This window comes from Neolamprologus brichardi, chromosome 14 (genome assembly GCF_056152115.1).
Source record: "Neolamprologus brichardi isolate AB-2024 chromosome 14, ASM5615211v1, whole genome shotgun sequence".
Taxonomy (NCBI): Eukaryota; Metazoa; Chordata; class Actinopteri; order Cichliformes; family Cichlidae; genus Neolamprologus; species Neolamprologus brichardi.
The window spans coordinates 5,973,391-5,994,273 of record NC_142117.1 but is presented as its reverse complement, the minus strand read 5'-3'; the positions used below and the strand labels follow the sequence as shown (position 1 = coordinate 5,994,273).

The 20,883-nt window shown below is 40.8% G+C and overlaps 1 long non-coding RNA gene across 1 annotated transcript; it reads right to left on the bottom strand.

The window, feature by feature from the left end:
- Nucleotides 1-5,351: 5,351 nt before the first annotated feature.
- Nucleotides 5,352-6,226, bottom strand: LOC148098759 (uncharacterized). The gene is made up of 3 exons (XR_015720030.1): nt 6,195-6,226; nt 5,963-6,026; nt 5,352-5,564 (listed from the first exon to the last, which is right to left on the bottom strand). It is a non-coding gene; the product is annotated as an uncharacterized LOC148098759 (long non-coding RNA).
- Between the last annotated feature and the right edge of the window lie 14,657 nt (nt 6,227-20,883).

Here is a 20,883-nt window from a genome sequence, read left to right as displayed (position 1 = left end):
CAGCGGAGCGGAGGTGTACGTGCCTGCCTTAAAACAGGACATATTAGCTGCATTTAACCTTCGGTTACTCTTTATATAGTTAGGTAGGAGTCAGACCATGTTTCTTTTTAGCTGAAAAATATTACATCCAGGTAACCTGCTGTGTTGAAAACGTGTTTTCCGACGATGTTTGCTACCCTACAATCCGTCCTGCTCTGTAGTAAAATAAGCGACATTTGACCGTCCTGTTGCTCCCATTGAAATGTATAAAGCCTATTTAAAATCTAAAACTTAAAAGTGTCTGTAGTCTGCTGTTGTTACCACTGTCCTGTTTGAAAAGGAATGAGAGATGCCGGTTATTCTGTCATATGTGCCGATATTAAACCCAAGGTACTAACTAGCTAACTTACTGCATTCCCATTAGCCTTATAACTCCTGTTGTGTGTGTGTACAGAGAGACAGCCAGGTTCATAATGGATATAAGGAAGTTTTTTTTTAAAAAAGGAGCCACATTCAGTTAAAAGTGTAAGATCAAATTATCCGTCAATAAAGGATAATGTTGGATCAGTGTTTCAGTATTTATATCTTTTATTAGATGTTCGTGTGTTTGGTTATTTGCCTTTTGGTTGAAAGTACACTGAGAGGGGACTTTTATATTAGTGATTTGAATAGTATTTTTTTCATATTAATTTAACTTTTTTCATCTAATACAATCTATTTGTGTATGATTGTCAGTCCAAAGAGGGGAAAGTACAAGGTCAGGAAGAATCAGGTAAGAAAACAGACAGGGAATAGTGACACCCGGAGGGAACCCACGCAAACACGGGAAGAACATGCAAACTCCACACAGAAAGACCCCAGCCTGATGTTGGAATTGAACTCAGGACCTTCTTGCTGTGCGGCAACAGTGCTAACCACCGTGCCACCGTGCTGTTTTGATACATACTTTTTAAAAAACTGTTGCTTTTCTTTCACAAATGTGGGGATTAGAATTTTTTTTAGAATTGAATATTGATTTATTGATTAGCATTCAAATATCTCAGTGAAAACAGAATAAAGATCTACCACAAAGCAAGAAACCGAGACAAGGCTAATCAAAAGGTATTGGCTGAAGCACATGCTTATTAGATTGTGTTAAAATGTACAAAACAGTGATCTCATGTTTTGAGACTTGATGAATTTAAGAATCTTATTATTTAATAAAGAAATTTGCAGACTTGCACAGAGAGGGTAAAATTATGATGACTGATAACGGAGACAAAGACAACAGTCGACGAGGACAGGGAGGAACAGGGGTTTAAATGCACCAAGGAGACAGTCAGAGAGAACTCGGGACAACTGGAGACATTTAGGGATGGAGGGACTGACAGAGACAGGGAAGAAGTCTTATTGTGACGAGTTAAGTTTATCTTGCTTGGCTGGGCAGCTCTCCTGGTGCTCAGCACCCCAAAAGCTCTGATTGACGAGTTTACTTTTGTCTGTATGTCATATTTATGATTAAAAGTTAAAAAAACAAAAAACATTTTTTTAAAAAATCTAATGAAATTAGATATTGATATTTCATATGGGAATTGATCCTGCAACATGAAACGCTGGTAATGGAAATATCAATATTTCAGGATCGCTACGCAACCTCACTACCCCCTCAGTAAGTGAAACGGTGGACAGCGGAGAGGAAAAGGGTGCGAGTGCATCGCAAAAACACATAAATATGACTGACACCCGTAAACGAAGCAGCATGTGGCTCCCGTTTAAAGAAGAAGCAGATACTAACTAAGAGAAGAAACCAAATCAGCCCATCCAAGCTGAGGCATGTGATTTTTTTTGAATGTCAGCCTGCACTGAGGACATACTGTTTGGCTACCGAGTTTGGTTCTGTTTCTGTTCTGTGGGTTTGTTTGCAGTGTTTTGTCTTTGTGTTAAATTAAAATTAAAAGTTTGATTACAATATTAAACAAGAGTAAGAATGCCTGCTTTTGTAACAGAAGAAATACACAGAATTAGGAAATTATAGGGCTTCTTATAAAAACACTAAATGCAAAAGTGTTTATCAGCACATAAAGCATTCATATTTGCCAAGTAAAGCTAAAATATGAGGCTACAGATGATAATAAACTAAGAGCCATTTGGGAGGCAAAAGAGACAGCTTTTCTTTGGGAGGCGTGCCACAAGAGGACCAGCAGAAAGTGGCCCATCTGGCCACAGGTTGTCCACGCTAGGAGAGTGTTGACTGAGCCTGAAGCTTACACATTTCCAGTGCACAACTTTGTGAAGACGTGATGTGTTTGGAGAAAGGACTGGGAAGAACTGCTGTAACGTGCCTCTAATGGTGAGGATTGTGCGGTATTCTTGCAACTAGCTGGGCTGACCATGAGTATTTTTAGAGGTTAGCTGAGCACGAGCTGGAATCACAGCAGGGCATGGCCCAGCTTCAGCCACGCCCTACAGCTTAAGCATAAAACAGCTGTTCAGATGTGAAACCAGTGATAGTTTGATCGAAACATGTCTCTGAGTGGCCTGAAGCTGGAGAGATAGTCACTCGGGTGGCTGTAGCTCAGGTGGTAAGAGCAGGTCATCTACTGATCGGAAGGTTGGTGGTTCGATCCCTGGCTTCCCCAGTCTGCATGCCAAATATCCTTGGGCAAGATACTAACCCCAAATTGCTCTCCGATGCATCCATCGGAGTATGAATGTGTGTGAATGTTACTTAGAAAGCACTTAGAAAAGTGTGAATGGGTGAATGTACAGCGCTTTGAGTGCTCAGAAAGAGCGCTATATAAGAACCAGTCCATTTACCATTACTTACTCAGAGAACCAAGGTTACAGAGTAACCATACGTTTTCTATCATATCGAGACTCTCCATTCTGTTACATATTCTTTAAGACACCCCGTGAGGAGACAGCGCAACTGAAACACCACAGTGACTTTGTAGTAGAGATGGACCGATCCGATATTACGTATCGGTATCGGTCCGATACTGACCCAAATTACTGGATCGGATATCGGCGAGAAATAAAAAATGTAATCCGATCCATTAAATATCAAAAAAGCACCTCACATAACTTGCTACACGGCGTAACTCGGCTCATAACCGTAGCAGTCGGAGCAGTGTGGTCACGTGATAGGGCTGTGCGTATTTGTAGCCTAGCTAGCAAACCAGCATTTCATCTCCAAGGAAGTTTTCCCAGAGAGAAGTAAAGCAAGTGTGTAAGTTCATCTCTGAATGTCTGTAAAGCATTCCAGCGTTAAGCTTAACAACCATACCTGGAGCGACTGCCTCTCTCTCTCTCTCCTGCTGCTACTTCCATCGTGAAACTGATCAATGATCAGCTGATCGGCTTTTCTGTCGTGAGTCCGTCTCTCTTATTAGTTTTTGGCCCACTTCGCGCCAGAAAGAGGAAACCAGCGGCTGAACAACAGCAGCACGTTTAAGCTTGATAAGCTGTTGTTAGAATTTATTTAATATTACTTTGTACACCAGGATCCTTTTCTACGCAGTTGACGGCTGGTAACTGTGCAGGGGCGGATCTAGCAAAGTGTAGCCAGGGGGGCCGATAGGGCATGAACAGGGAAAAGGGGGGCACAAAGACATACTTTTCTTTCTTATTCTCATTTAAAATGTCGAGCTTTTAATAAATAATTATCTGACTCTTACACCCAAAGTTTTAATCTTGTGTAAAATGTATAGAAGTCCATTACTGTATATAGTAACTGTTAAGTCTAATATACCCTAGTAAGCTATACTACTTTTTCCTTTGGGAAGATACCATCTGTGCAGTCTGCAGTTCTGTTGAAGAAAGATGTTGAATCTAATTAATTATTCTTGAAAAATAATTTATTTTTGTGCATTTTCCCCCTGCATCAAATTAAATTTGATTACATCGATTAAGCATCATGAGGTGGAGGGTGGTTCCCTATTTATTTATTTTTTTTGCTGGGAGTTTGCAACCCTATTAGTTAGGTTGCTTAAAATTTCTTCTAAGTACTCTTTAAAATACCAGAATAGGGAGGATGGTGCAGGTTTAACTTTATTAGATTGATCAGTGTTGCTGAACTATGAAATATTTTGGGCACAGTGTATTTTTTACATACAGGTGTAACAGAATAGCTTTAGTGTTGTTATTTATTTAAACTTGAGTATAAACTTATACAAAATGCAGCAAGATATTAAAAAAACGTTTTGTTGATTACAAAATACACTATATCGGATTCATATCGGTATCAGCAGATATCCAAATTTATGATATCGGTATCGGTATCGGACATAAAAAAGTGGTATCGTGCCATCTCTACTTTGTAGCAAACATATATACACGGCACCCTGGTCAAGGCCCCACCAGACGCAAAGGCCAAGCAGCTCGGCCTTTGCGTCTGGCCGTGTGGACATCTAGTATCCATACTGGATCCAGTGTGGGCAAACACACTGGACACCCACACTGGATATGGAATGAGCATGCTAAGCATCTTGGACACGAAAAAAGAACCTGCATCTGTGAACAAGAGCGGTGGATGATGCCAGCTGCCAGTGATTCCTGAATATAGTTTTCCATGGCCTCTCTTTCCTGTCGAGACAGGTTGTAAAGCCAGCTAGGTGCACTGTAAAATCGAATTAGTTCCCAGAACTCCAAAAAATTGAGGAAACTCATTGCCTCAAAAAAATTGAGTAAAGCTTAGCTAAAAATGACTAAATTAGGATAACTTATTTATTTTGAGTACTCTGTACAAGCTCATTTGTTCCCAGAACTCAAGAAAATTGGATCAAGTTTACGTAAGATGACCAGGTTAGGGCAACTTACTCATTTTGAGTACACTGTACGGCCTTGTTAGTTCCCAGAACTCAAAAAAATTATGGAAACTCGTTGCCTCAAAAAAACTAAGTAAAGCTTACTTAAGATGACCGTTAGGACAACAGCCATCATTGCAAGTCTGCAGTATTAAGAATAACTTGATATTTCTGACTGTACAATACTAATTGTTTACCTACTGACAAACATTTCAAGTTCAACTAAATGAAAAAACTATTTGTGGTAACCTGAATGTGATTAAAAATAATTAACAACACTTTTTGTAATGATGTTAAAATCAGCCCAACTTTTATTTTCAAACACAACAAAGTATAACAGCCAACATACTGGACACTGTTCTGCTGAACAACAAACAATTATATTGCCATCACTGTTATAATCTCACAATGAAACAAAGTCTCAGATGTAATTATTCTGAAAATAAGTTTAGGCCTACCACAAGTTTGTTTTGTACTTACTTATATAATCAAAATAAAATATTTGTTGTTCTGTCACAAGTACAGTCTACAGATTTAAACAACACATTTGTTTTTCATTCCAACACAGGAGCTGGATTGTTGTAATGTTTTAAGGATGGCTTGTTTCCAGTCCAGGCATTACTGCCTGAATGACTGTCATGGATCGAGGTGATCCAAATGTAGGTGCAGAAGAAGGTCTTTAACTTCCCTTAAGTACAGTGGCAGTGGATGTGGGTTGGAGATGCAATGAGCTTGAACCTGCAGGCGACCATCTTCACTGACCACACCATCTGTGACGGAGGACTCATCTCTCCTGGTGTCCTGCAAACAAACGATCATATTTTTTGGAACATGAACTTAATTGCTTTCTTAAAACATTTTTTTCTGCATTTGGTATAAAACAGACTCCAATTTACACAATCTCAGGCTCCCTCCCCACCAGAGGGGTGACATTCAATGTCCCACTGTCAGTCTGGATCGCCGTGACCACCACCCAACACACAATAATGCCATGAAAGCATCATTTTAAAAAGGGCTATGCAAACATGGCCAATAACTTTCATTCTAATGATGTGCAAAATGATTTGGGCACAAAACAAATTTTGCTGTTAGAAAACTTGCAGACTTCACTATTTACAGTGTAGACCCTCTAAACTAAGTTTGGGGGGATGTGATCTTTCAAGAAATGCAGACCAAACTGTTGTTGTTTGTTTACTTACACAGCATGTCTTGTAGAATTAACTGGAGTCACCAGCAACAGCATAGTGCAGCCATATCTCAAGTCTAATAACAGAAGACAGGAAAAGATCAGTAAAGAAACAACTTCCCCAAACCAAAGCACAAATAAAACAATAAGTAAAACAGGCTGATCTAAAGTATGATTAAAGTTCAGCCTGATTAATATAAATGTCACTGACAGTTGCTAATATATTGGAAAACCAAAATACTTACTGATGTCTTTCTGTCCAACAGCAGGAGTGCTGGTCATAGCCTCAAAGACAGTAAGAAGCAAGCAGAGGGAGAAAAAGCAGAACATTTTTCAGAAACTGATTTGATCCTTAATGGCTGTGCAATTATTGTAACATAGAGTTTGCTTATGTTGTTAAATAAAGTCTAGATTTGACATTAATAGATGTCACAGATGTTCAAAAGCTGCCACAAAAACAAAAATGAACGTCTCTGAAAACGTTGGAGCATTTTTGCAAATATGTGATGTCTTGATAAATCGAGTAGATATTTGAACTTTACACAGCTACACTGTGGCCTGAAAATATCTTAAAAGTTTATTTTGTGACCCAGAAAAAGTAATACGTTTTTTAGCCGTGCTCCTCCGCCATCGCCGCGCTTACAAGTACGCACAGGCTCCAACAACCGTGCTGACAAATGCATCCTCCTTTTCCCCAGATTACCCTTTCTGGGTCACAAAATAACCTTTTAAGATATGTTCAGGCGAGAATGTAGCTGTGTAATGCTCAAATATCTACTTAATTTATCAAAATATCACATATTTGCAAAAGTGCTTCCACGTTTTTGGAGAGCTCTGTTATCCACCAGCGCAATAGCTGACTGGGAGGTCAAGGCTCGATAGAGTCTGCGAGCACCCCTGCGGTCTTTTGCTACTCAGGATAAACATGATATATATATATTTTTATGTAAGGTTTTTAAGGCTGTGGTGTTAATTTTTAAGTAACATGAGCCCAGCGGCAGCAGCAACGCTAGGCTAACACTAACTAGCTAGCAAGATTATAAACCTGGTGCTAAACTAAGAGAAGCCACAAAATCAGTTTGAATAAAAGTAAACATTTACTCACCAAGTCAGTGTATCAGGTAAAGATTCACAGCAATGAAAACAGTAATATCTTGAGCTGACGCTTTTCCAGGTTTGCTCAATATATTCCATAACAAATGCAAGTCCCTCCTCCAAGAGGGAGGAGGACGGTAGTGACAGGGCATTTTCAAAACACATCTTTCATCCTTCCGCACTGAGAAGCAAAACTTCCATCTTACTTAGTTTCTCCAAGTTAAGACAACTCAAATAAATTGAGTTTATCAGCATTTTTGCATAAAAAGTAGTGGTAACTTATTTAAATCGAGTTCTGATAACAAATTGAAACTGAGTTTTCAGCCTATTTAATATTTTTAATTAAACACAATATTACATTTTACAGTGTGGCAAAGGGGGTACCTGGGAAAGGATCTATGGCACAATCATGGTAAATGGCCTGCATTTGTATAGCGCTTTTCTAGTCCCTAAGGACCCCAAAGGGTTTCACACTACAGCTACATTGTAGCCACAGCTGCCCTGGGGCGCACTGACAGAGGCGAGGCTGCCGGACACTGGCGCCACCGGGCCCTACCATGTAGGCAAACATGGGGTTAGTATCTTGCCCAAGGATATTTGGCATGCAGCCAGGAGGCAACCTGGGATCGAACCACCGACCTTCTGATTAGTGGCTGACCTGCTCTGCCACCTGAGCTACAGCCACCCAAGCATAAGGTCGATGTGGTGGTAGGGATAATACCTTGGTCTTACTAAAAACTCAAGTGGCTGCATTTTTCTGCTGCCTCAGTTAATTTTAGTTGGGATGCAGACACTTCCACTTCCAGACAATCTTACGGCAGCTGGGTATAATAGCATCTGTGATGCGACTCAGACTGTAAAACATGAGTGTGGTTCAGGGTTGGACTCCTGCAGAGGAGGCTAATGACCACAAGTTCTAGAGCCCATGGTTCCCTCTGCCCTTGTGAGCTTTTTCCCTTAAGAATTAAACAATAAAATTATGTTTTAAAAAGTGCATTTTGTATTTATTCTGGTCATCAATGCCTAATATTAAAATTTGTTTGATGATCTGAAATGTTTAAGTGTTAAAAATATGGAAAACCTAAGAAATTCAAAGGGACAAAAACTTTTTCCTATCCTAAGGATTCACTTACAGTTGGAAATGACAGATTTGAAGAATAATGGGCTGAATTAAAGCATCACAGGCCTGGATACCCTTAACAAACTTACCAAATATCTTAGTCCCTCCCAATCATTCCACAAAATGATGCTTCCCTTTGGCGCCAGCTGAACAACAACACCCTGATAATGGGACTGTTCTTCCCATTCTATGCAAGGCCACCTGGGTTGGCTGGAAGACTGTTTACTTAGCCTGGCAGGGCGAAGGACACTGTCTCAGCTGAACTCTGGACACATACACACACACGCACACAGACATATACACATGCAGATATACACTCATCCCCCCCTCCCCCTCCAAATGCCTTCGATTCTTATTCCCCTCCGATGCTGACGGTGGATCAAGGAGACCAGCGTTTATGCTGCAGGCCCGGATGCACTGTCTACACTGGCTGTCTCTCACCCTTTACCCATCCCTGTCGCTTGTCATGTGTTTCTTTGGTGTATTAAGAGTTTATTCATGTGCTATGTGCAGAGGTGTTTTTTTCTGTTCTCAAACTGATCTCCCTGTTGGAGCTCAGTCTTTTTTTCTCCTTATCTTTCCTCATGTTGTGCATTTTCCATGTTATACCCCTCTGACCTGTCTTCCCCATGTGATGTTTGTGTAATGTATGTATGGTCGGAAGGGTAAGATGGCGCTGGCACGGCTGGCAGCCTTAACCCAATTTTCCTCGGGATGAATAAAGTATGATCAATCAATCAATCAATTTGTTGCCTTTGAGCTTCACTTTAAAGCAATGTTGGTTAAGTATAATGTATTGCACAGCCACATCATCTATCCACGGTTTTCTTACAGTCTATTTATGTATTTATGGTCTCAGATGTCAAGAGCTACAGTGTTCAACCTCTGTCTTTAGGGGTACATGCATACTATCTGATTTGAGTTTTAAAAAATTTAAGCAACTTATTAATAAAAAGCACTAGTTGTTTTTTTGTTTTGTTTTTTTTAAATTGAGTCATCCTCCCATCATTATTTGTAAAACTCGGCCAGTGTGTCACGCCTCTTTCATGAGTCACAGGTAAAAACACTGCAAATGCCCTGTGCAGTCTTCATTATGTCTCCTTCAGGAAACCGCTTCTCCTCTCCAGATGTATTTTAGGAATTTGATCCTATTTGTGTACTGAGATTGATTTCTGGGTGACATGCACAGAGGAAGACAGGGACAGAGAAACTGAGGCACAAGTTCTAAAATGGGAAGCCAGAGATCTTTCCAAATTAATTATTTCTGTAGGGAATGCAGCCATCCATAAGGCAAATGCAGAAATAATTGTGATGACACAACTAAATGTCCACCAATTTCAGGGTCATAAATTTTAGTTCAGTCTTTCAGTGCAATGCTCCACAATTTTTTTTTAATTTTTGCATTACTCTGCGGTTACAGTGATGATATAAAAATGATTAGCAAAAGTGTAGAATCTCATGTTACTAACCCCATATCAGTGAGAGGAAAAAAAATACCGTTAATATTAAATGCAGTTTTAATGTCGTCCGGTAGAGGTCACTGTGAGCCAAGTCCCGCAGGCACCAGTCACTGTCTGCAGTGGAAAACCTTAAACTCTAAACGATATTTTACTAGATTACTCAAATGTACGAGTCACTCTTTTTGTCTGCACCTCATTAAGGATCTTCTCCTATTCTGTGTCATAACTGAGCCTTCATTGCATGATGGATGCAGTGGATGCATATAAGCGTGTGTATTTATGAAGGAGAATAGAGAGGGATAGACTTACACCAGGAGTGAGCGTATCCAGGATGAGTTCATTAGACAACTGTTGCCCAGTGCAGATGGTGAACGTAGCTTTAATCCAGGTGCTGCTTTAATGAACTCTACAGGAGGCGTTCAGCTAATGTGGCAACTCTGTTAGCCATATTGACGCTCTGTGGGCTGTTCGTCAACCAGACTTACTTTATCATTTCATCACTCACCCATCAGACTCTTACGCTTTATTTAGCTTTAAAGCACGACTTGTAACTTCAGCACTGTCAAATGTAGTTCATTTTAGTATAAAATCAGGATTCTACAAATGTGTTTATCAATTTCTTGTCTAGTGATGTTTTTCCAGCCAGTTACACATGAAGAGCACAGCACTCTCTAAAACTGTAGCAATATCTAATGTCATTTGATATCAATAAATGTTTGCTTCATTCTTCTTTTTGTTATAGCATTTGTATGCTCAGTTTTCTCAAAATATTATAATTTAAGCCTCTGACATTTCAGTCTGGTTGTATCAACAACATTTTGCTAAATGTCCGAAAACAAGCATTAAAAATAAAGTTCAAAAAGCTACATTTGAAACTGGTTCAGCCTTGAACATAAAGTGTACCCTTTTACCCTTTGGATTTGGAAAAATGTTCACTGGGTATCAACATGAAGTCTACAAATGCAGTTTTAGAAGCAATCCAGTGACCAGTGACGAACTTTAAAAAAGAGTAATACATCATGCAAATTTGAAGGTGCAATTATATTTGCTTTCTTGAGTCAGAAGGAACGCTAACTGATGTCCCACAGTATGTAACCTCAGCCTTTTTCCACATGGCGCCTGGACAATGTTGAAAGAACTTCAGGACATCACTACTTTGTCAGAGGCGTTACTTTTTCATTTTAAAGAATGTGCTACTCACAATAGGTGAATGAAGCTCAGCTTCTACAGCAGGGGTGTCGAACTCCAGGCCTCGAGGGCCGGTGTCCTGCAGGTTTTAGATCTCACCCTGGGTCAACACACCTGAATCAAATAATTAGTTCATTGCCAGGCCTCTGGAGAACTTCAAGACATGTTGAGGAGGTCATTTAGCCATTAAATCAGCTGTGTTGGATCAAGGACACATCTAAAACCTGCAGGAGACCGGCCCTCGAGGCCTGGAGTTCGACACCTGTGTTCTACAGCATAGTCCCCCTGAGAGTGGCCTCTTCCTTGACAAATGTTCATAGAAGCATGCCTAGGCGCCTGGTTTTGCAATCAAGACCTGATTTCAACGATTTGGGTGGGTAAGTGAATACTTTTGGCAATATAGTGTATGATATAGACAATAAATATTGTCAAAAAAATTATAAATGTATAATCTAGACTTTCAGTTTCATGTCACAACTTGAGTAGTTGTTTATGATCTCTTACTTTTACTAACTTTTCTAATAAATCAATTTTTTATTTATATAGTGCCCTTTCACCTCTGAGGTGACAGTCTAACAACAGTCACCTCAAAGAACTTCATATTGTAGGGTAATGGCCCTAAAATATTAGAAAGACACCCCAACAATCACATGACCCTCTATGAGCAAGCACTTGGCTACAGTGGGAAGGAAAAACTCCCTTTTAACAGGAAGGAATTGCCAGTAGAACCAGGCACAGGGAGGGCAGTCATCTGACATGACTGGTTGGGTGTGAGGGTGAAGAGAAAAATGGAAAGGAGATAGGATAAAAGATACATGTGGGAGGCAGCCCCAGAGTTTAAAATGAAATACTAATATATACTGATTATATGCAGTTGTGCTGCATAAACACATGGAGAGTGAAATAGGCGTGAAGAAGAAATGCTCAATCCAATCATGGGAAACCCCTGATGGATTGATCAGGGAGGGTTTGGGCTACCTGATTCAGTCCTAAGTTTAAGCAATATCAAAAAGGAAATTTTTCTTCTTAAAAGTAGAAAGCCTGTCTGTCTCCTGAATCACAACTGAGAGCTGGTTCCAGAGAAGAAGGCTCTATTCTATTTTTAAATATCCTAGGAGCCACAAGCAAGCCCGAATCTAAGAGCAAAGAGCTCTTTCAGTTTGATATGGTACTATGGGGTCTTTAAGAAAAGATGGGACCTGACTATTCAATATTTTGTGTATGAGAGACAGGATTTTAAGTTAAATTCTGAACAGGAACCAGTGAAGAGAAGCTAATATGGGAGAAATACGGAACTGGAAATATAGAACAACCTGATAACGATGATTTACAGTAGTCCAGCCTTGAAGTAATAAATGTGTGAACTAGTTTTTCAACATCACTAATATGCACACTGAGGGACATATCCTGGTAAAAAACAACAACAAACAAAACCAAAAACCAAAAAAAGAAAAGAAAACTGTGTTGCTGAAGCCAAGGTCACCATGTTTGACACCATGTTTCTAAAATTTTTAGGGCTGAATACAATAACCCCAAATGTTTCTGATTTTGGAAAAAGAAATTAGAGGTCATCTAGGCCAGCGGTCCCCAACCCACGGGCGTCAGACCGGTACCGGTCCATGAGTCGTTTGGTACTCAGGTGTGAAATGTGTGGTTTTCAGGGTTTTTATCGGTTTTGAGCGTTATTTTGTTATCGTTTTTATCGTTAACTCGATTTTCCTGGGTCTTTTCGTGTGTTGTGAATAAATCTTCTTTTCTTCGGTACCAGTACTACTTTTATTTTGTTGTATTTATCCACGACACCTTAAAGGCCGGTCCGTGAAAATATTGTCGGGCATAAACTGGTCCGTGGCGCAAAAAAGGTTGGGGACCGCTGATCTAGGCCGTAATGTCTTTAGGACATGCCTGTAGTATAAGTAATTGGTGTGTGTCATTAATGAATAGATAAAGATGGGTATCATCTGCATAGCATGTGCCATCTAATAATATTGCATAAGGGAAGCATGTTTAATGTAAATAGAATTGGTTCAAGCACAGAACCCTGGGGAACACACTGACTAACTTCTCTGTGTAACGAAAACTCCCCATTTACTATTAGAAATATATGATTTAATCCATGTAGCACAATTCCTTTAATACCTATGGTGTGTTCTAATCTCTGTAGTAAAATATTCTGGTCAGTGGTATTAAATGCTGAACGTAGGTCTACAAGGACAAGCAAAGAGGTGAGTTTACTGTCAGAGGTAGGGATGCACCGATACCCGATACTGGTATCGGGTATCGGTGCCGATACTGTAAAATGTGTGTGTACTCATACTCGTAAAAGTTAACCGATACCATGAACCGATACCAATTTATTTCATTAATCAGAGGGTGGCTTGTCATTTCTGTTGTAGTTTTTTAGATTGGCCACTAGGGGGACATCCCGCGCTGTGAGACTGGCGGCTCCAGATAAAAAAGAGAAACTGGAGGCTGCTGTAGCTAGGCTAAACAAAATGTCAGCAGTGTGGACCAGAACAGCCAACTTTAACTCAGGTTTTTGAAAAGCGATAAAAAATGTCAAGAGAAAATCCGCTGGCAGTTAAAATAACAGAGGTTCTGACTCATTTTATCGCTCTGGATGACCAGCCAATGCCGGTCGTGGAAAATCAGGGAGATAATGGTGCCAAAACTTTCTGAAGAGGTAAAGACAAACAGTGTGTGCGATGTCAGTCCTTGGTTTAACGGCACAGTGGACTGATGATCCACGGGCAGATGAGGAGTTTGTTCCTCAATGCCAAATACTTTCTTTATTTTGTTTGTTTGTTTACAATATGGACACTCTGCAATAATTTAAAAGTTTATTTTATTCTCAAACCTAATTTGTATTTATTTTATTCCAAACAGAAGTGTTTATTTATTATTCTGAAAGCTCGAGACAGTGCCAATAGTTCAGTGGTATTTTGTTAAATTACAATGTGGACACTCTGCAATAATTTAACAGAAGTGCTTATTTTTCACTTGAAATTTTTTTTGTGGTCATTTTTATTAAGATAGAGAATAAAATGAAACCCGTCTTCCAATTCATTGTATTTGTGTGTGTGTGTGGTCGAAGTATCGGTTTTTGTACTCTGTATCGGCAAGTACTCAGATCCAAGTATCGGTATCGTATCGGTTTGAAAAAATTGGTATTGTTGCATCCCTAGTCAGAGGTCATGAGCGGGTCATTAGTAACCTTTACAATTCTGTTACTTTACAATCATTGAATCCCTTTAAACTTCATCACAACACTTAATCTTAGTATATAATATGATATCATCTGTTTCAAACAGCTGTTTTGAGCTTTTTTGGTTTAGGAACTATGTAGCTAAATTGAACTCATCCAGCATTCATTTTCTATTTTGGTCAGCTAGCTTGTCAGTACTGAGGGTAGAGCACACAAATAAAACCAAAATGGCAAACCTAGAGTAATTATCTTTTGAGTAAACCTATCCTTTGAAATTCAGGTTGATGAGCTGTATCTATGAAGCGCCTTGAGGCGACTTTTGTTGTGATTTGGCGCTATATAAATAAAATTGAATTGAATTGAATTGAGCCCACATTAACATATCTATTGATACATTGTGTTGTTTTATGATAGGGCCTTAGTTTTATGATAGGGCCACTGCCTCCTAAGTTCCTCTTTTTTCAGTATGATCTCCTGCCATTATGTAAATGAGCTATTAAACATAAGGAGTAAAACCTGCTGTACACTGTGACCAGTCTGAAAAAAGCATTGAAAATGGAGCATTTATACAAAGCATTTGCTTTAAAAATGACAGGCAGTGCGCTTTTTTCTTTTCTTTTTTGTTATCCAATGCAGAATCTGTCCATCTTAATGAGTTAAACAACGTCAGGTGGACTGCAGATGCTAATTTCTCCAGAGATACATGTCTGTCTGTGTTAGCTCTGTGTGCCTGAACAGTGGCCTTCCTGCCTGTCAGTGCATGCTGGGATTGATTTAAGCTCCAGGAAATGAGCGAGGCGGGGAGGGAGAAAGAAAGAAATTTCATAGAGCTGTATACATTTCCAGCTGACTGATAACATGTAGCCTTCGTGATGACCTCAGAGCCCCTCCCTCCTTGGTATGTGTGCTCAGTGATGTTGATGATCCACAGATCTGTGCCTGATCTGTTCCTCCTCCATTTTCTTCAGCCAGTCCAGGGGTGAGGGGGAGGGGACACATGGTTGGAGGGTGAAGTGGGTGTAGGTCAAGCCTATTCAAATGGCGGCCCGCGGGCCAAATGCGGCCCAGAAGCAACCTGCGAGTGGCCCTGCCTGTGGTCCTAGCAGAAACACAGAGAAAACGCAAAAAATTAATTCATTAATTAATTTTTTAAAAAAATTAAAAATTCCTACAGCGTAGTGTAGACTGTGAATGCAACACTCCTAGTAGCCTAGCAATATTTAACCCACAATGCACCGTGATGTAAACATATTAAACAATCGTCGTAATATATGATGCGACAACAGCATGTCTTTCTCAGTCCAAAAGCGCAAAATTGACAATGAACCCTGCCTGGACTGACAAATACTTATTCATTTTACCGTCAAATCCAAATGCAAACCAATGTGTTTAATTTGCAGTGAGTGTGTTGCTGTACTTACGAAGGCACCACAATGACAAACACCAGACTTTCTACACAAACTTTCCAGAGCAATCTCAGGAGAGGGCTGCAAAAGTACAGTTTAACTGCGAGTTTAATAATCTTACAACCGGAGTTGTACTACCACGGTGAGGGTCCTGTACAGTCCAAGAGAGAGTTGCAGCAGCTTCCCTTCGTGTTTGCTTCTTGGCGAAGAAGAAAAGACCTTTCACAGATTCTGAAACAGTGAAATACTGCATGCTGGCCGTGGTGGATGCGGTGATAAGTGACGAAAAAATTAAAGTAAGTAAGTAAGTAAGTAAGTAATACATCTGCTATTAAAAACGTATCCCTGTCAGACAGTTCGTAGAGTTGAAGTTCTGGCGTCAGACGAGTTTGAAATGCTGTTAGATGACCTGAGGAAAACTGATGTAATGTCTATAGCAGGAGATGGGTTCAAAATGTTTTTTTATTATTATTATTTCAAATGTGCAAAAAAAACCCAAACCGTTTAGTTATAGTTCCCCTTTTTTAAATGGACCTTTTGGTGTGCATTTGTGAGAGGTCACCAGATTTACAGGGGAAAAGAAATAAAAAAAAATTACTTGTTTTTCAATACAGTTGTGTGGGTTTGAAATTTATCATGATCTGCTGCTTACTGGCTGCAAAAAAATATCTGGCCCAGATAAATTCCTCGGTTTGAAAATCTGGCCCAACTAACTTCGTAGTTGAATAGCCATGGTGTAGGTCATTAGTCGGTGAGCTAAAAGAGAGAGCAGGAGAACCGGCACACACACAGCCCATATACATGGATCAGTGACACTCAAATCAGTGTGTGTGATGCTGTCATACTGGATCCCAGTAAAAAAAACAAAAAACAAACACTGACTCTTTATATTAGAAAACAGTTCTGGGGAAGAGCCGATCCTTCAACTCTCTCAGTTCTGCATTGTCTATTGTACTGGACTCCAGCTCCCCTAGTCTGATGCAAACTCGTGTAGAAAATGTATGTATATTACCTGCATTATGTGTCTGTTCCCATTTCAGCCACCAATGCCCAGAGATGTACTGACTCATTAAAAAGCTGGCTTGAACAGGTAAGGGACTATGAAAAGCAAAGAGCATAAAACTCCTTAAAACAACAAAGCACATAGAAGCACAGTCAGTGGTACCTGTGGATAGTTGAACGTCCTTTAAAATTTTATCTCCACAAAAGAAGTTGTTTTTTTGTTGTTGTTATTTTTGCCATTTACAACTGTTTTCTCCAAAGTAAGGGCAAAGCTTAAAGAACTAACAACAGCAGAAACTTGAACAATAATAGTGCACATTATCGATCGTTCCACATATTTTCAACACTGCCCCCTTGTGACAGTACATAGCTATAATATGCAGACATATTGTTCTGTGTCTGAAAAATGATATGGCCTGCTGTGAAGTAGTTTGTGCTTCAGTCTTTGTGAGCGAAATTCTAGTACTTTATCCCTCAGCACTAATTAGCGGGTATGTTTCTGTGTGTGTTGCATCATTACAGCTTATGGATGCAGCTTACTAACCATGCTATAGCACTTCACCTACTTCCAAATATGTGGAGTGATTTTGAGGTAAGGTCTCATTAGCTACATCAGTCTATAATTGTAAAACAACATTGTTATGCAATTATTCTGTGTTGTTGTAGTGAATGTGTAAGTCAGCATAGTAATGAAAACTACATCTCACGTGCCTTCAATGTCACATTTGATGCTTTGCCTTCGTAATTATCGATTGAACTGCAGCACTGATGAAGTTATATGTAATGACCAAATTATATGAATGAGATTACCTCCACCTTCAGATGGCTATCCATCCATCCATCTGTCCATCCTTCCACCTGTGTACTCTTTCATCAGTCCATCACCCCTCTTTCAGCCAATTGATACTTGATGTCAGGATGAGGTAAGTGATGACCTCAGAGTTATTAAGTGACAGATTGACATGATGCCATCAGCAGCCACTGCTTGAAATGGATGGACCCCAGACACTCTGGGTCATATTTCTCCAGTTTGTGGTGATCAAACATGTGTGTGCACACACACACATGCACAGACACACACACACACACATGCACAGACACACACAGACACCGGCCCAGTGAGAATCTTGTATTCCGCTGCAGACCACACAGGGCTGACTCATATCTGTATTGATTCAGATGAGGAGATGAACCGAAAGGAACAGAATGAGACCGGACTCAGAAATACATGAGGAATTAATCAAACTGGTCTCTTTGAGATACACACACACAGATACAGTTACACATATATAACATATTTAGTTGTGATGGAGGAGACATTAAACATTGTTCTGTTTTAATCTAAAATGAATTATTAGATAATACTGCTGAAATGGTCATGAGTCACCGCAGACGGCTGAAGGTCGTCACAGTAAAAAATTGTGGTAACGCAGCCAGATGAATGTTTACAGGAAAGCATTCAGCTGTTTCACACTGGTTTGGCTGCTCGTCTTACCAGTCCATTTACGGGAATTTCTCAATCGGACACAAAACTCCCGAACTGGATCAAATTAGAGCACAAAGTACAATAATGAGACTGCTGTGTGAAATGTAAGCCCTAAGCTCTGGTGTCAGACGCATATACCATCATCAATACACCTTTATTTGATAACCAGCTACTCAAAAATCTACAAATGTAATACAAATCTCACTGTAGTGAACGCACTTTTATCCAAGTTATGAGCACTACTCAGAAGTTACAGTCACCCTCCATCAGAATGAAGTTTCTCAGCAACTCTTCAATTAATTGACATTGGAGAGGAGAGGACCTCAGTTCCTCCTGGGGAATGCCAGATGAGCTATATAATTCTTCTAGCAAGCTCTGAGTCTATCCCAGGGTCTCCTACAGCACAAACTAACCCTTCCTTCCAGTATTCAATTCAACTCATCCATCCATCCCTTTTCTTCCGCTTTATCCAGGGCCAGGTCGCGGGGGCAGCAGCCTAAGCAGAGAAGCCCAGACCTCCCTCTCCCCAGCCGCCTCCTCTAGCTTATCTGGGGGAACACCAAGGCATTCCCAGGCCAGCCGGGAGATATAATCTCTCCAGCGTGTCCTGGGTCTGCCCCGGGGCCTTCCATGGCTCTCTTCATTGTCTAAGGAGCTTGGAAAGAAAAGCGTCTGGACTTCTTTAAGTTTCCTTGAAGACGTTTCATCCGAGAAGCTTCTTCAGTTCTAAGAGCAATTGGTGGAGAGTCCCAGATTTTATGCCCTATGGGAGTGTCCCCAAGAGCCCCACCTTATCATGTGATTTACTGAGGTCAAATGGCCCAGGATGTGAGTGGGCACCAACTCTTGGTTGATTGTGACCCACAACCGTTTTTACACCATGGCTGGTGTGATCAGGAAGAGGATCAACAGGGGGCCCACGACCCTTGTGGCGACACTCCCATAGGGCTTAAAATCTGGGACGCTTGCTCAGTTACACCCCACTCACCCTGCCTTCAAATTTGGTCCATGACCACAAACAGCTACAAATTCCAAATCAAGTAGTGAAGTAATCTGTTGTATAACATAGGTGGTTATCACTATCACCTCACAGCAGGAAGGTGAGAATGGAAAGCTATAATCAGTTAACTGTCACGGGTTAATTGATTATTCTGAATTTGCTGTAAATTTGCTGCATCAATAATGTTGTCCCTGTGTTATCCCAGCAATAGACTGGCAACCCTTTCTCTCCCCCTCTGACTGGGATAGACTCCAGCCAACTCACGACTCTGAATTTGATAAGTGGAAGAAAATGGATGGATCGGTCGCAGCAGATGGCCCCGCCCCTCCCTGAGCCTGGTTCTGCCGGAGGTTTCTTCCTGTTAAAAGGGAGTTTTTCCTTCCCACTATCGCCAAAGTGCTTGCTCATAGGGGGTCATATGATTGTTGGGTTTTTCTCTGTATCTATGAAGCGCCTTGAGGCGACTTTTGTTGTGATTTGGTGCTATATAAATAAAATTGAATTGAATTGAATTGAGGCAGCACGGTGGTTAGCACTGTTGCCGCACAGCAAGAAGGTCCTGAGTTCAATTCCAACATCAGGCCGGGGTCTTTCTGTGTGGAGTTTGCATGTTCTCCCCGTGTTTGCGTGGGTTCCCTCCGGGTACTCCGGCTTCCTCCCACCGTCCAAAGACATGCAGCTTGTGGGGATAGGTTAATTGGATAAACCAAATTGCCACTAGGTGTGAATGTGCGAGTGAATGTGAGTGCGAATGGTTGTCTGTCCCTGTGTGTTGGCCCTGCGACAGACTGGCGACCTGTCCAGGGTGTACCCCGCCTCTCGCCCTATGACAGCTGGGATAGGCTCCAGCGCCCCCCGTGACCCTGAAAAGGAGAAATGGATGGATGAATTGAATTGAATCAATTGGGAAACATTATATTTTGGACAGAAACATTTTAGAACTCAGAAAAACATATTTGTTGCACAAAACTGTCATTATGTCAGACACAGACACAAGGAGGAAGTGAGGTTCAATGCACACCTTTGTTCTCCATGAATGTGTGTATGTCTGTGTGTTTGCACAAGGACCAGTTTGAGTTTTCGACCATCATTGGTTTAGACTTGGTTTGGGGACTAAGGTTAGAATCAGGTTATTGTTAGGGCTGTGCACATGGTTAGGTTTTAGGGTTAGTAGCAGCAAAATGAATAATGTCAATGAGTGTCCTCACAAAGATACATACAGTCATCTGTGTGTGTGTGTGTGTGTGTGTGTGTGTGTGTGTGTGTGTGTGTGTGTGTGTGTGTGTGTGTGTGTATGTGTGTGTGTGTGTGTGTGTGTGTGTGTTTGTGCACGGGCAATTGATGCACTGGCTCCCAATGTCACGTTTCAGCCATTTGTCTCCCTTGGAAACAGAGAGAGAGAAACTTAATACCCCAGAGCAAACAGGGGGACATCTGGACCTGTCTCTTTCTCTATCCTCCTCCTTCTCCCTCTTTTTCTTCTCTCTCCTCCTCTCTCACACCCACTCTGTCTTCCACTTCTTTTCTCCCCCTCCTCCCTGCCTTCCTCACTTCTCTCTCCTCCCTTTTTATCTTATCCTCTCTCCACTCACTCTGTCACTCTCTGGGGGCTATCAATCACGGTTGCTGTGATGGCGGTTGGGCTGTAGGTGGTCATGCTGACGGCAGATGGCTCTTTATCGCTGGAGGCCTGGCCTCTCCATGACAACCGCAGAGAGCAGGAAGTGACACATCCAGCCGAGTGGAGAGAGATTCATCTGGACAGGGCACACTCACACATGAAAGAGTAAGAAAAATAAAAGGGCGAGGACAGGAAGCTTCCAGTCCGTGGCTTCTCAAGTGTATTTGTTCTGATTTTTTTTTACTTTATTTACTTTTAGTAGTATAAAATGGTTTTAAATGCTCACTATCCCCACTTCTTTGAAATGTTTTGTGACCTGTTTAGATAACAGTATGTTTTTTTGCTTTCAAA